This window comes from Rhipicephalus sanguineus, chromosome 4, assembly GCF_013339695.2.
Source record: "Rhipicephalus sanguineus isolate Rsan-2018 chromosome 4, BIME_Rsan_1.4, whole genome shotgun sequence".
In the NCBI taxonomy this organism is placed as follows: Eukaryota; Metazoa; Arthropoda; class Arachnida; order Ixodida; family Ixodidae; genus Rhipicephalus; species Rhipicephalus sanguineus.
The window spans coordinates 64,063,663-64,076,611 of record NC_051179.1 but is presented as its reverse complement, the minus strand read 5'-3'; the positions used below and the strand labels follow the sequence as shown (position 1 = coordinate 64,076,611).

Sequence of the window (12,949 nt, the reverse complement as noted above, 5' to 3'; positions counted from 1 at the left end):
TTCCAGAACTCTCTGAGCGTAATGGAAGTGATTGTGGAAGGGGAGGATTTACCCCCAGAGTTGTTTTCAGAAGATTTGGGCTAGCAAGCGGCCATTGCTAGACGCTCGTCCAACAAGGCTACCGTCGCCAGGAGTTTTGAGACCAAGATGGAAGGTTTTGCGCCTAAGGCCGGCGGGTCTGCTGGAGAGCGGCAGAATGGAGACAGAGTTAAGAGGAAAGTGATCAAGGCAGCTCGGATGCCCCCGCTTCCTAAGGAAGATGCGAAGATCATACTTCGTCCCAGGGGTGGGCTCGATGTTTCCAGGGCCGGTGTGACGGCCGTGGGTAGAGCAATAATGAAGGCGTCGGGGATCGACGAAGCCAAGGCTAACAGCGACGTCATCTGTCCAAGTTTGCAGCAGAATATTGTGGTGGTTAGCACACCAGACAGGGAGAACGCGTCGAGGTATACTAGGATCAAGACGATCGAGGTGGCGAGTAAAATCCACGAAGTCAGCGCCTATGAGGCTGCCCCGCATTCTACGTGCAAAGGGGTAATCAGAGGAATTACGCTGAGCGACGGCCCGCTGGACCTGGAAAGAAACATCGTCAACGCAAGGAACCCCTTGGCGTTAGGGGCGAAGGGAATCAAGAATACAGGGACGGTCATTGTGCTTTTCGACGGTTTCAAAGTGCCAAACTTTGTGCGTTACGGCCCCGTGTTAGTGCGGTGCTTTCTGTATCGCAAGCAGGTGGACAATTGCTATGCGTGTGGCAAGCTTGGTCACCGAGCCGACGTTTGCCCGAGCCCCAACGACGTGGTGTGCAGGGGTTGTGGATCTTCTAACACGGACGATCACCATCAATGCACGCCAAAATGCAAGTTGTACGGAGGTCCGCACATAACGGCAGACAAGATCTGTAGGAAACGGTACCAGATTCCCTACGTTGTGAGAAGAAGAAGATGGGAGAAGGCGGCAGAAGCTTCTGGAAGCAAGGACGGCGATGACATGGCCTGGAGCCCACTCACACAAGAATGCAAGGGGCGCTCTAGCTCTAAAGGGCGCTCCCACTCTAGGGGACGTTCCCGCACCAGAGCCGGATACAGATCCTGGTCCAGGGGACGCTCTCGTTCCAGAGGGAGCTCCCGCAACACAGCCAGGTCCAGATCCCGGTCTAGGGGGCGCTCCGGTTCCCGGCGCCGAGAAGGAGAGGTGCGGTTCGAGACGAGGAGGTCGCGCTCCAGGGATCGCCATCACGGGGGCCAGCCATCATGGACCGACCAAGTCCGTCAAGGTGCAGCGGAAAAGGTAACGCGGGGTTCACCGCCAGAGTGTGACAGGGATAATGAGAGGCTAGCGCAACTCGAACGCGAAAATAAGGAGATGAGAGACACGATAGCTAGACTTATGGCTGAGATATCTGAGATTAGGAGTGGAGGAGGCCAACAGCCGGTCGAGGTCGTCAGGGAATCGATTCAGTCAACGGAGGTGCCCGTTGTCGAGGAATGGAGAGGCCTGCCAAAAAGAGGGCCATAGTTAGCGAGCAGGATAAGGCCTCGGGTAGAGCTAGGTCGGAGATTCGCGAAATGCTGCCTTCACTCAGCGAGAGCATAAAACAGCTAAGCGAGACGGTCTCGCGCATCCAGGGTAGCATGCTTGCCACGGAGGAAGGATACAATCAGAGGTTTTGCAAGATAGAGTCGTTTTTGGAAAACGTCGTTGCACCCGTCATGGGTCCGAAAGCGCTGCCACTTCCGGCGACGGATAATTCAACGACGCAGTCGCAACAGCCACACGATGGCCGCACAAACTAGTGCATTCACAATGTGGCAATGGAACTGCAGGGGGTTCCTTCACAAGAGGGCCCCTCTGCAGCAATTTATTCGTTCACATTCGGAGAAACCGCACGTCATATTCTTACAAGAAACACTAACCGATAACGTCACGCTACCCTGTTACCGCTCTGTCGTGAAGAACAAAGAAGGAAGAGGTGTTGGCGCGCTAATAAGCAACAAGCTGACTCACGTCGTCCACGATCTTAACATGGCTTCGAGCAAAATCGAGCATGTCATGATAGAAATCATCCCAGGACCCACTAACAGAGAGAGCATCTTTCTTCTGAACGTATACAGCAGTCCTAAGGACTTGAGACAGCGCTTCAAGGCTCTCATATCCAAGGCCGTACAACTCTCCAGAGGAGCCCCCCTTATTATAGCGGGTGACTTTAATGCTCCTCACCACACTTGGGGTTACTCGTACGACACTCGCAAAGGGGAGGACCTCTGCCGGGAAACGATGAACCAAGACCTGATGCTCGTAACGGACCCTGCGTTTCCCACCAGATGTGCTACTTCGTCCAGCAGGGACACAACACCGGACCTCACCTTTGTCCGGAACGTGGCGGAAGTCAATTGGACTAACCTGAACGTCGACTTTGGTAGCGACCACTACCTATTGGCCACTGTCCTGCGGGTTGGACGGACAAGACAACACAAGTTCCGAGTGACCGGTTCGGACAAGTTCCGCAAGCTAAGAGAGGAGAGGTCTGAGGGCGAGGAGAAGCTCGACCTTGAACGCTGGATGGCGCAGATCGGCGAGGACATCCAGGCTACCACTAAGGAAATCACCACGGACCTCCCCGTAGAAAAGATGGACAGCAGAATAGCTCATCTTCTCGAGGCCAAACAGTCCCTCCTGACCTGGTGGAAGGGGCAGCGCCTCAATCGCAGGCTTCGCAAGAAGATAGCCGAGGTCAAGAGAAGCATTGAGGAACACTGTAAGGTCCTTTCTAAGCAGCAATGGGGCGAGATTTGCAATTCGGTAGACGGACAGATGCGGAGGGGAGGCCCTTGGAATCTCCTAAAGCACCTGCTGAACGAGAACAACACCAAATCGAACCAGAGATGTACACTGACTCGCATACTTCATGCAGCTAGGCAAGGATCCTCGGACAATCAGGTACTGGCAGAACTGGTTGGTAAGTACCTACCAATCGCCTCCGGCCCGCCACCTCCCGCCCCTGACTATGCTGGGGGCGCTAACCCGGAACTGGACGCGGAATTTGGAATCGAGGAGATCCGACAGGCCATGCACGACCTAAACGGCAGGTCGGCCCCGAGTCCAGATAAGATCAAGAACAAGGCCTTGAGAAACTTGGATGACAGGTCGGTGGAGTACCTGACGGATGCCGTCAACCAGGCGTGGAGGAGTGGTAGGGTCCCGGAGATGTGGAAGACGGCCACCACTATCCTCATCCTGAAACCGGGCAAACCTCTCAGCCTCGACAACCTCCGGCCCATCTCGCTCACGTCGTGCGTGGGTAAGGTGGCTGAACATGCCATCCTGAACAGGGTTTCCCCATACCTGGAGGACCGCGACATTTACCCCCACAATATGATCGGCTTCAGGCCGGGCCTCTCGACGCAAGACGCCATGAAGCTCATCAAAGGCCAAGTCATCGATCGCAACACAAGGGACGTAAGAGCAATACTGGGACTGGACTTGGAGAGGGCATTTGACAACGTTCTCCACCACTTCGTGCTGAGTCAGATCTCGTGTATCGGGCTTGGCAAGTGCTTCCACGACTACACGAAATCATTCCTGACAGACAGAGAGGCTATTCTCAAAATGGGCGACCTAGTTTCGGACCCGGTCAGGCTTGGCTTCAGAGGGACGCCACAAGGGTCAGTCTTATCCCCGACCCTCTTTAATCTCGCCATGATCGGTCTGTCTAAAAGACTGTCCGAAGTCGACGGAATTAACCACACGATCTATGCCGACGACATTACCATATGGTGTACAGGAGGCAGCGATGGACGAATAGAGGCGGTGCTACAGGAAGCTATTGAAGTCACGGAAAACTACCTAAAACCGACTGGTCTTCGGTGCTCGTCGCGGAAATCGGAACTCCTGCTGTACAGGCCTAAGCGCAGGGGTCCCAAACCGAAAGGTTGGAAGCCAGTAGAGGACGTCAGCATCACTCTTAGAACAGGTGAAGGCTGCATCATCCCCAGGGTGGACTCCCTCCGGGTTCTGGGTATGACTATAGAATCGAACGGCTCCAATAACCTGACGGTAACAAGACTCGCTAGAAAAATGGACAATGCCATCAGACTTATAAGGAGGGTTGCCAACCGGCAACAGGGACTTGTGGAAGATAATCTCGTAAGGCTGGTCACGCCTTTGTGATGTGCCACTTTACCTACGTTGCAGCCATGCACAATTGGCAGAGAGCGGAGCGTGACAAGCTCAACACGTTAATCAGGAAGGCCATCAAGAGAGCTCTCGGGCTCCCTGTGTACACAAGCTCGGAGAGACTGTTTCGTCTCGGAATGCACAACACGCTGGAAGAAATCGCGGAGGCTCAGGAGAAGGCGCAATTCGCGAGGCTGTCCACCACGCGTTCCGGTAGGAACATTCTGCGGGAGTTGGGGACTCCAGCGACGGAAATCGAGTCTCGCTTCTGCAGCATTCCTCATGAACAGCGAGGACGAATCACCGTTGTCCCCATCCCGCGAAACGTCCACCCCGAGCATAACGAGGGTAGGAGACGGGCCAGGGCAAAGGCTTTTTTAGAAAGGGCTCACGATCAGGCCGGGGACTGTTGCTTCGTCGACGCGTCCCGGTATCCCGAGGGGAAGGCGTATGTGGCAGTGAGCATCAACCACGAGGGGATAATCACAAATTCGACGACGGTCCGGACGAAAGCAGCCGAAATAGCGGAGCAAGCTGCGATTGCGTTGGCCTTGCTGGACAACAAGAGGTCCACGATTTACAGCGACTCGAGATCAGCGATTAGAGCATTTGCCAAGGGCACCATCTCGGAACCGGCCTTGCGGATCCTCCGGGACAAGAACATCGAGCCACACACACTCGTCTGGTTCCCAGCTCACATGGGACAGATCAAGGGAGCCCCGCCCAATCTCAATGAGTCGGCCCACATAGCTGCGCGAGGACTAGTAGACCGTGTAGCTACCGGAGGGCGCGCTGAGGTTTTGGAGAATCGGGACCCGCCCACCTCGTATAACGAAATTACCAAACATTTTTACCTGGGGCGGAGACAGTACCCTCCACCACACAGAAAATTAAGCAGACCACAGGCTCTGACACTCAGGCTACTTCAAGTCGGGGCGTACCCTAACCCCGCGCTATTGCACAAGATCTATCCTGAAATACAGCCAACTAATGCATGTTCATTATGCGCAGATATCGCTAATCTCGAACATATGCTCTGGCGGTGCCCCGCGTCACACGGCGGCGAAGTCATCACGCCGCCAAAATGGGAAGAAGCTATTACAAGCTCCGGACTCGAAGCACAACTATGGGCAGTCCAACGGGCCCGCGACGAAGCAGAGAGACTTGGTCTTTCTGTTCCGACGTGGGAGCGGCCCGCAACGTGCTAGGGCGCGTTCCGAGGGACCGAAATAAAGTTTATTCATCCATCCATCCATCCATACGTACACAAGAGAAGACAGGAAAGCAGGACCAGTGCTAGTCCCGTCTAATCGGAGGCTAAGTTCCTGTTAAAAGAGTATTTCGCATTTGAAACCTTCCATGAATTATAAGTCCATAAAAGAGGCACTTGGACGTGTGATATGCTGCCTAACGTTTTTCAATCGTTGCGAATTGTTGGCCTATATCGGCGAGTGTTGGCTGCGGCTGGCTATCGTTGCCGGTGTACAGAATTAGCAGCTTTTTTGTGCATATACAACAGTTTTTCTTACAAGTTTCAGCCTGAATCATTTAAAAACTGATGTGAACCACGGTATGCGATTTTAATGCACGCATTTCTCTGCAAGATCTCCTAATCGACATTCATGAACTGTATAAAAGGTAGGTGCACACTTCGAAAGCTTACCTTTGTTAGCAGTTAGGTTGCCGAAGGAAGACCACAGTGTAACAAAATCAACTCTATTCCTTAGAAACTTCCACTTGTGGTTTAGCAAATTGTGTCCGGGCAGCGAAAAAAAAAGTCGGAAAGCTACAATGCTAGTAACTAAGCCTGATATTTGTAATTGCAAGTGGCAGTATAAGGCTAAAATTCACGCCAGGAATAAAAAGTTTACAACGCTCACGCCTTTATAAACCTTTCACGACAGTACTTCATTAAATTATTTGCCGAAATCTAGGAATTATTGCGATAGCTAGCTCACGGCGTTCTCCGGACGACACTGGCAACACTGCTATGGATATATTTAACGGCTATCGCCCCCAGTAAAGCGACTAGAACGTTTGGCATGACATTTGCGCAGAGAAATCATTGGGAGCGTCGTCCTTTTCTACTTATCACGGTCTACCTTAAGAAACAAGATTTATTAAGTAGTGTGTTTATTCATTTATTTTCTAATTCTGAGTTCACAAACCCTGTCAGTTAATCTAGCGGTCTTTGAAGGAATGAAGCTTGAATTTCAAAATGACAGTGACAGAGCTGTTTTTACAGTGCTCTCTTTACCTTCGTGCGGTGATGTATGTTGTTACGAGGCATTGTGAATGAGCGCGCCCTTGAAGCACCTTTCAACCAAAAAGAGAAACAAGAAGGTGATATTCTGCTCGAGATGCTGTCGGCCATCCCGTGGGAGCAGCAGCTCGCAACAATTTTGCGAAGCTGTGGTGTATCCTTGTCTGTGCACCCTTACAAAATATTTGCAGATAGTCTACACAAGTATCGTGGCTAATTGTGCTAGTTGGTACTTGCTCATTTTCACAGCATAAGGCGCGCACACAAACACGGGCGCTAGAAGAAAGACGCAAACACGCAGCGCCTGTGCTTCTTGCGTCTTTCTCCTAGTGTCCATGTTTGTGTGTGCACCTTATCCTGTCAAAAAAAGAAAGTCTATGTAAGGTTTGTAGACATATCTGTTTCCTTGGACTAGTATATAAACAGTCCACGGATTTATGGTCGCACTCTTCTTTATACTAGTCTACAAAAAGTCTAAGTCTCTAGATTGGCTATAACGGTCTGTAGATTCATGAAAAGTCATTTTTGTCTATCAAATATTTAAAGGAAAATGTCTATAGGCTATAGGTTATTACTATAGACCAGTATACAGATTGTCGACGGACTTATGGCCTTGCACTTTTTCTTGATTGTGGTCTACAGATTGCCTAGAGACAGTGTGTGTAGGCCAGTCTATTGCTAATGCATAAACTTCATCCCATTAATCATCGGAAAAAAAACAAGGCAAAACACAAAGAAAAGAATGACAAGCACGAGCACTGACTTACAACTGAACTTTACTCGAGTGACGCAGCCCCCCCCCTCCTCCGGCGCCCGTGCTCCTTCGCCCGAAGAAAGACGGGCGCGGCGTCTCCTCTCTGCTTGAGGAGCAATCGATGGCACGCGGGTTGATGTTATCGCATGCGCCCTCCGTGTGACGAAAAGGGCCGGCTCGTTTTATCTCTGGCTCAGCCGCGTTCGTCGCCCCCGCTCGCGCGCTTTTACCCGCGAGTAGAACATGTTATCGAAAGGACTTTACATGGAACATGACGCCGACGGCGACGACAAGCACCCGTCGATAATCTCCATATGTGATATATCGCAATAAATATTCGGAGTGAAATCACGAAGCTCACCTTGACCTTCATTTAGTAGAGGCCGCGCCCGTCACCGATAATCTGCACTTACGAAATATTGCTATTTAAACTGAACACTTTTACTTGGGAGATAAATAGAAATTGTTGTCAAGTAGAAGCTGTTGCCCGAGAAAATTGGCAGTACGATTCACAACGAATTCCACATCGTAAATTTCAAAGTATTAGACCTTTGTCGGTATCGAATATGGTAGTTCGGTCCTTTCTTTGCCCTGCAATTTGAAAATGCTGATTGTATATGCTAAGCCGAGTTGACCACCAAGAAGGCAGCCTTTATACTTCGTACGAACACATGAACTAAGTGATATCAATTATTTTGTACGCGTGATTTCAATTTTTGTTTCAGTTCGCGGAACGGTTTTTCTTTATCGTTATTAACTCGAGGGAATCCCGGGACCTGAATCACATACAACTTCGCCGTAAGCACGAGTGATCTCATCTCTTTCAGCCTTGTACCCACCGCTGCTTTGTGGAGCCCTCTTACGAACGTCGCTTCACGCATCGCCGCTTCCGCCGGACTGACCATCAATCAATCAATCAATCAATCAATCAATCAATCAATCAATCAATCAATCAATCAATCAATCAATCAATCAATCAATCTTCATTAGTTACGTCGAAAAGGTAATACGTTGTAGATAAATCTGGAGTAGAAGATACGCAACCTTCCCTTACACCAAAATCCTATGCTCTACTTACATCTATTCTCCCTTTTCCGCGTGTTTCGTGCAGATCTGTTGGAAACAGGTATCCATCCGTCCGCAGGGCGGTTGCATGCAGGCCGCAAATCCTGTGTAAATGCACCGCGGTTGAATGGGTAAATTCATCAGGAAAACAAATTCCCAGGGACTCTGCTGGCGATACGACAGCTCTAAGGTGAAAGCCTTAGTGGCGATTCGTGAAAGACTGAAACGTCACGTAAGAATCCGACGAGCCGTTTAGATCGTCGTTCCTCATTTCGTGCTTGCCGAGTCAGCCTCCTCTGTCGTTGCATGCCTCTTCGGCCTACCACACAATCCGCTAGGCCCTGGCTGAGCGTCTTCCATTACGCACCCTTTCCGCGTCACGCCACAGCGTTCAGCATAGGCCGAGTCACAAGAACGCTGCTTATATTATATTCTGTTTTTTTTTTTCACGCGAACGCCGCAGAGATGACGTAAACGCACAGCTCGTGCGTCTCGAGCCACGAGGCGCGCGTGTACTCATGTGATTTTTGTTCGATTACGAGTCGACCCCTGCTTTTGCTCAAGGTCACCTTCGCATCAGATATATCAGCCTTTCGCCTTAAAGGGCCTCTCACCAAGCCACTTAGCGAATATTAGTTCGACGCTGGAAGTAGTTGTGTGTCGAAAGAAGAGCATTATGCCGCAAGAATTTTTCATATCGGTTCATTACAAGCTGAGAAACAATAATTTGTAACGGCGCGAAACCATGATGCGAGAAGGCGAGCTGCAAACCCTTGCCACTCGCCCCGTGTAGCCTTCGTAAGTCAAATCCCTTCCCTGTCCTCTTCGGCAGCGCAGCCAGAGGATCACATGACGCATACCCATGAACACGTCATGCGCATGCATGGTCACGTGCGCATGACGTGCCCGAGCCAGCCTGAGCACGCGAGAGGCGTAGCATGGCCACTACCTTTTTGTAGCGTTAGGTACACTTCCCTAGCCGGAGCCGATTTCGCGTGGGTCATCATGAGCCGTGCTGCGCATGCGCGAGGATGAGTGCGGAGCCGGCATCTCACGCGCTCTCCGCCACCACCGCGCGCGGCGCGCCGCTGCTGGTGGCGGAGAGCGGGAGGAGTGGCGTCGTAGCCGGGCAGACAGACTGGCGCCGGCGCGCGCGACTCGCCGCTGCTGCTCTGCGCATTCGAGAGGGGTGACGTCGTAGCCATGGCGCGCGCAGCTATTCGCATTCGCTGTGCAGTCGCCGTCTGACAATGCGCTGGTGCCGCTTATTAGCGCCTCTGACTGGCGTTTGCAGGTGGGTAACGCCATGGAGAAGGAGAGCGCAAATGCTGCTCAACGGCGCAGAAGAGCCGAGAAGCTTATGTCATCGGATCCCGAAGTAGTTGCCTGGCAATTAGCGGTTCAGCGTACGAAGCATGAACAGAGCAAGGCTAAACGTGCTGCGGAGACACTGGAGGAAAGGGAGGAATGTCTAGCAAAGCGGTGTCGCCAGGATGCTGAGCGACGTGCCCGACCACCTCTGCAGCAGCAACAACAAGACGCCGTCGATGACGTCAAGGCTCGCCGATTGACTGCCTATACTGTGAAACTTAGCGAAAGCGCCAGTGCGACTCGGACCTTCGAGACGGACTTCGTAAACAATCCGTTTGGATACGTGTGCGACGTGTGTGAAAGACTATGGCACATGAAAGACTTGACGCCGCTAAGTAGCGCCATGCGTGAAACGTTGAGTTTAGTGGCGGCGCCTGAGTGGGGTGAAACCGTAGCGCGGGTTTGTACAACGTGCAAGAACCTTCCCGTTAAGCAGAACATTCCGCTCTTTAGCGTTACCAATGGGTATCGTTACCCGGCCATGCCGAGGTCTACCGGTTCTGAACGATGTGGCCGAATGTGTGTCATTGCAGCAGCAGTAAGCATGACAGTCAAGCTAATCCTAGACAATCTGGAAAGCTCAGAATAATCAGCTGAACCTTTGCTAACGCTAGGTACATCCTGGCATAGCCGAGCTAAGCCACTGCAATTTTTTTTTATGTAGCGGCCGTCGGCGTTGCGTCGGCGTTCTCTGTGGCGTACTGCCTGTTTCTGCGGGACGGGCAAGAAAGCTGCGACATTTGTACGGACAGGAAACTAGCGGTATCAAGAGCCAGTGCCCCATGAACATTTAGGTAGACGCGGGAGAATAAAGAAGCCTAATGAGTGGTCGAAAGCGCCAGAATATTATTTTCGTTGTCAGGGCTGGCGTCTGCTCGATGCGCAAACCCCGATAACACTGACGCATGCGAAAAGAATGCAGATTTGTCCCACATCTCGCTTCGATTCGCAGTAAAAAAAAAAGAAAAACACGCACAATTTCGTTTGTGCGTCTTATTATTTCTCTCAAATTTCATTCATCTATTGAAGCAACAAATTACACAAACGACACATGTCGCGTAAAATAATTATCGCAGTGTCACATGCTACTGTGGGCGACGTCAGAGCACAGTCGTCTACGTAGAGAACCGACGTCACAGCACCACTGTCTACGAAGGTCCATTCCATCGTGTACGTCGATCATTCCCTCATTCTCTGGACGTGCGCCCGCGAGAAGAAGGGCAATCAGCGTTCAGCTTGAAATTTCACCCATTTCCGCGGCGCGTAGCGCTGCAAATTTTCGCAGACATGATCGTGAACGCCGAGTGTATGCATTGCCATCGTCAGCTCAATATTATCAAACCTGGTGAGGGGTCCTTTAATAAATATATACTTAGTTTTATTTAGAAGGTTATCGCTGCATACCGGAGAGTTCGTTGCACTAAGAAGGCACGAAATCGCTCACCTTTTACTTCCTTCCGCTTATTATTATTACTTTTTTGCTCTAAAATACCAACGACTCTTTAATTCTCGCGGTCACTAAGAGTGACGACGAAAATTAACGGGGAGAAATATCCTTACACTTTCAGTATTGAATTACTTCTACTTCCTATAACAAAGAAAACGAGCCCTTAGAAATTAACACTTCTTTCCTTCTACTTCCTAAGGTGCTTTTAAAGTCGGGACGTCAAAATTTACATCCCGCGGTAAAATAGTAGTTCATGGACTCTTGCTCTTACACCCATGCTGCGATTGCCATAAAGAACACTTACAAAATATTCATATTTGCTTTAGCGCCGATGCGCTACTAGAAAAGCGCGTATGGACGAGTAGTGAACAAACAGCTGGTGTATTTTTGCCAGGCTACTTGTGTATAAGGGGGTAGAATGAGATTTCAATTTTTAAAAAATTGGATGCGTATCTTCGTACTTCGCTGCAAATGTCGTCAAAAGACGATAGTCTTCTGCCATTTATGTTTTGCCTTGCCTCAGACAGCGCCTCCTCTGTGTTGAATAGGCCGCACCTGACTGGCATTGATAAAATAGAGGAGGCGCTGCGTTAGAGTCACTGGAAAATTTCAGAGTACCGCAAAGGTAGGCTGCACGCGAGCAACATTGGGCGGCGGCGGCCATATCCCTTCCGGACCGTCCGGTGCGTTGGTAGCGTGTGTTGAGAAGTGACCGATCTTTTCCCCTCGATGCCGTGTTACGCTCGGCGTAACTGCAATGTGTGTGTGTGTTTCTTCAAAAGGATATCAGAAGTGATTTCGAGTCATCGGCAGTCATGAATCGACTGCGCGGTAAGCGGTGTAGCTAATGAAACGTGCGGCGAATGTTGCCATGTGCTCGCGAACTCTCTTCGTGGCTTCATCGGTCTCTTTTCGTTTCACGGCCGGGTGTGATCGCAAGGTCCGGAGCTGTATAGTTGCATTAGCGTAATGACCGTACGAGATGCCCTTTATTTCGACACTTGGTAAACGTTGACTGTTTGCGCTAGCTTTGCAGTCGGTGTTCAGGTTCACTTCATAGCGCATTCGAGAACATTATCGAACATCGAGAACATTCAGCATTGCGTCCTTCGACTGATCGCTGACGCATACCTTACTTGCGCACCATGCTTGCTGTTCCGCTGGGTGTTATCTGTAATAGAAGTGGTGTGTGTAAGGTAAGTGGAAGTTGTGCGTGAAGTATTTGTCTCAGTTCGGAACGCCAGCAGCCGAACGCACGGGCGAATCGGCGTGCGGTAGGTAAGGTGCATTTTATTTTGCGAATACATTGTCATTTCCTAATAGATACGTAGAAAATAGGCCATCAAAAATGATTGACGTCACTACTCAGTTGTTTTATTTCCTATTTTTTTGTCTCCTTAATATTCCCAACGTTACAGTGCATTTGCAAATATTTTGCTGTGTTCCGACAAAGTTTTTTTTTTGGGCGTTGCCAGCGCGTAAACAGCTAGGGTTCGGTTTCTGCACTGCTTTTAATTTCAACTTTTTTTTGTTATGCACTCTTGTTAAAACTTCCTCGGCACAGTGCTTTATGTTATTTTGATCAGAAATAGCACATCCCAAAAATTTTTAACGAGCATGCTACTGCAACACAGTACGTGTATACGAGCTAGGGCTCGCATGAAATCGATTCCCTCAATGCGTGGGAGGATAAGCCGTTTTTTTTTTCTTTTTTGCTGTGACCATTTCTCACCCACTAAACAGTATTGTAAGGGTGTGCTCGGCGCAATGCAGCATTAGCAATATTTAAAAATAAAAATAAAATACGCTTAATAACATTGCCTTATATCAAGTTTATCAACAGAGTTCCACGCTTCAGTTTTGCGCAGTGGCA

The 12,949-nt window shown here is 50.2% G+C and overlaps 1 protein-coding gene across 1 annotated transcript in view; it reads right to left on the bottom strand.

Annotated features, from left to right (window-relative positions):
• Positions 1-5,987, bottom strand: part of LOC119391254 (scoloptoxin SSD14-like) — a 38,755-nt gene extending 32,768 nt beyond the window's left edge. Inside the window, exon 1 of the mRNA XM_037658931.2 lies at positions 5,840-5,987. The gene's annotated coding sequence lies outside the window, so the exon portion shown is untranslated. The remainder of the gene's footprint in view (positions 1-5,839) is intronic.
• Between the last annotated feature and the right edge of the window lie 6,962 nt (positions 5,988-12,949).